The sequence below is a fragment of the Chrysochloris asiatica genome, unplaced genomic scaffold, assembly GCF_000296735.1.
Source record: "Chrysochloris asiatica unplaced genomic scaffold, ChrAsi1.0 scaffold00241, whole genome shotgun sequence".
Taxonomy (NCBI): Eukaryota; Metazoa; Chordata; class Mammalia; order Afrosoricida; family Chrysochloridae; genus Chrysochloris; species Chrysochloris asiatica.
In genome coordinates, this window is record NW_006408759.1 from 2,974,026 (window position 1) to 2,977,554 (window position 3,529).

Genomic DNA, 3,529 nt, shown 5'->3' on the forward strand with positions numbered 1-3,529 from the left:
GATTATGGCCTAGGAAACTGTGTGGGAAAGTTGTACTCTGCTCAGCAGGGTCTTTATGAGTTGGAATCAGCTCAGTAGCATACAACCACACAACATACCTTGATATATCATATTAAATACTTTTTATTTCACATTTCTTATGTTTTAGGTTTATTGGGCTTCTTGCGTCTCTGGGTTTACAGCATCCTTTTATTTGAAATGTTTGGCCTTCCTTTCTTTCTTTTCCTCTTTAGACCTTAGGAATTAATGGACGTAGGGGAGACTGAGGCAGATCTAGGCGTTTTGACTCTTGGAGGCAGGCCCAATTACAGCATACATACATGGAAACAAATGTGTGAGCAGGCAGCAGATTTGGTCTTAAAGTTGGGGGTACGAAAGTGAGAATGATTGAACCTTGGAATGGGGAACAGCAGGAAGGGCCCTTATCTGAGTGGGGCCTGAGGGCCCAGAGGTGGGAAAGGAAGCAGTTCCCCCTGCGCCCCTTCTCAGTGCTGAGGCAAAGGTGCTTGGCTCAGTTTCCTCTGCCACCACGCCCCATCCCTGAAAGAGATGGGGAGTCCTCACCCCTTGACCCCTTTCAAGGGCTCCAAAGGCATCCATAGGTGCTGATCGTGAAGCATCCTCCTCAGCAGCAGCCAAACGGAGTCCACATATGGGGGTCTTACACTCATTGCCTCCATCATTTCCAGCACAACCTGGTGCTAAATCTTCGCCACATCGAAAGCCTGGGTCAGGATGGCCGCCATTATCCCTGAGATGTCACAAAGCTGATGCCCACAAGGTCTGGTCTTTTGGCCTGGACCCACTCAGCCAGCTTTTCACCAGCGTATAGTTGAACCAGTAGAGGGCTGAGAAGAGAACATCCCAAAGGCAGTAGGCCCTCCCAGCCACAGGAAGTGCCAGCCTCCCTGAGCCACTGTGGCCTGCAGAGAGATGTACAGCTCACCATAGGACACATGCTAAGCCTGCAGCTTTGTCCGTACCAGCTCCAGGGGACTGACCACAGTCACAATGCTCAGGCGGGCCAGTGTGTCAGCTACCATGGGTGCATAGAGGTCAGAGGTCAAGGCTCAGCCACACAGGGAAGTCTAGAGTTGGCCATAGGTGGTAAAGTAGCTGGCAGTGGCTAGCACAATCATCACTTGGTGCCCTGGTGCTGCACAAAGGCATCCATGGTGCCAGTGAAGCTGGTGGAATCCTGAAACCAGGTGGCCCAGTGGGCACTGTTAGAGTACAGGTAAAGGGGCTCCAGAACCCCATTGCACTACAGGAGGCACTTCCCTGTGGGTTAGAAAAAAGAGGGAAATTTGGTTTAAGAGATGCACCAAAGTAGAAAAGGAAGGGTCATTTCACGGCTACTGAGGGGCGCTAGGACTGTAAGCACATCTTCACCATGTCCAGAGGGTCATGAAGAGGGAAGTGACCACAGCTCCAGACTCTGAAGCCACCATTTGCTGATGAGAGCTAATGCCTCCAGGGTCCTGGTTAGCCATCTGGTAGTTTCAGTCCTGACCTTGGACCAGTGCTCGCGCAGGGCAGCGTCTTGGACTGGGTGGGTACATAGTGGCTCCGCTGCCAGAGCTGAGTACAAGTGTCCATTATTTCTTTAGAAATGTTTTTCTGCCCCCTCCTCTCTAGTCTCCTTTAGGAATTCTTACACTTGTCCCACAGGTTACTTGATGTTTTCTTCTTTTTCTCTCTGAGATTCTGATTGGAAAACTCCTGCTGTTTTGTCTTCAAGTTGACAACACTTTCTATTGGCTTATTCCACCATTAATTCCATGCAGTTTCCTTTGTGATCTCACACATTATAATTACATTCCTGGTAGCTCTATTTACGTATTTTTTGCAAAGATGTAAACCTTTCATATATTTAGTCAGTGTTTTGAACATATGTAATGCAGGTATAATAACTATTGCAATGTCCTTGTCTACTAACAGACTACTAACAGACTGCAAAGCCGTTTGAACTACAAGGTCAGCGGTTCAAGCTCACCAGTCACTCCTCGGAAACCCTGTACAGGGTGGCTATGGGTCGGAACTGACTTGATGGCACTTAACAACAACAACAACAACAACAACAAAAACAAGGAGCTCTGGTAGTGTAGTGGTTATGAATCGGGCTGCTAACCTCAAGCTCGGAAGTTCGAAACTACCAGTGGTTCCGCGGAAGAAAGATGAGGTGTTCTGCTCCGGTAAAGATTTACAGCCTCAGAAACACTGTGTAGGGTCACTATGAGTCAGAACTGACTCTACGGTACTTAACAACAACAACATTAATTTGAGGTTAGTTTGGTGTAAGTGATTTTTTTCCACATTTCCTGATTCTTATGCCTGGTAATTGTTTTTAATATTGTTTGAATGATGATATTTCACAACAACCGTTGTGCTTTAGGTGAAATTTACATAGTAAATTCGTTTTCCTTTCAATAATCTATTCTCCAAATGTTCTGTGACATTGGTTGCAATCTCCACAAGGTTTCAAGACTCTCCCAGTTTCTGACCTAGGTTCCTCATTTACATTTTTCTGTTTCTTTGCCCCTCCCTGCCTTTTCATCTTTGTTTTTGTCCTTTTGTACTCATGTAGTTGATTGTTCTGAGGCTCACACTCCTCAATGGTATTATTGTTTATTTTATAGATGGTGTGTTATTTGGTTGTAGGTAGCCTCAAGGGGTGCTTCAGTTTCACATCAGGAGGGTGATTTAGGGCAACAGCCTGGGAGATTCCTCCCATTTCTATCAGACCAGTATGGCAGGACTTTGTTAAGAATCCGAATCTCATATACATTTTTCTCCCATTCTTACTAGGAGCTACAGTTACGTTCCTGATCAGAAAGCAGAGGGGCATCATCTAGTTCATCTTGTTTCAGGGTAGAGAAGACTTCAGTTTATGTGGGCCATTGGTCCTTTGGACAAATTGCCTCCCAGAGTCTTTTCTTTCCTTCACTATCCTTTGTCCTGAGAAGAGACCAATAGTTGCTTTTTTTTTTTTTTTTTACTTTTTATTGTGAATTGAGTGAAGGTTTACAGAAAAGATAATCAGTTTTATACTCAACAAATCATATACTTCATTTCATTTCAATAACTTCTATGTAAGATCAGCTATCCCATTTCTTCCCTGTGACTATTTCTATTTCACCGTCTTTCCCACTCCTCTGAATTTTGTCCTTAAATAAATGCTGCTCTTTTGATCTTGAATGGTTGACCATTCCATTGTGTGAATATCGCATCAGTGTTGTTTCCTCCACTGTATGCCTATCTGCTCTTGGACTGAAAAATTGAGTCACCTGGGAATGCATATGTCTAATGTCTATTTGTGTAATGGTTCTTGCCAATAGTCACATTTTTGATGGCTGCTTGCAAGCTTTAAAATCCCAGACACTACTTACCAAACTAGGATGTAGAACATTGTCTTTATTTATTATGTTATGTCAAGTCTGGTAGCTCAGCCCCACAAGGAGTTTGTTTATTTTTAGAAGTTTCCATATTGATGCCCCCTAAGGGCTCTGTTACATATAGGAATATACAT

The 3,529-nt window shown here is 44.4% G+C and overlaps 1 pseudogene; it reads right to left on the minus strand.

Annotated features, from left to right (window-relative positions):
* Positions 1-560: 560 nt before the first annotated feature.
* On the minus strand, positions 561-1,493 carry LOC102823158 (annotated as a pseudogene).
* Positions 1,494-3,529: the final 2,036 nt, after the last annotated feature.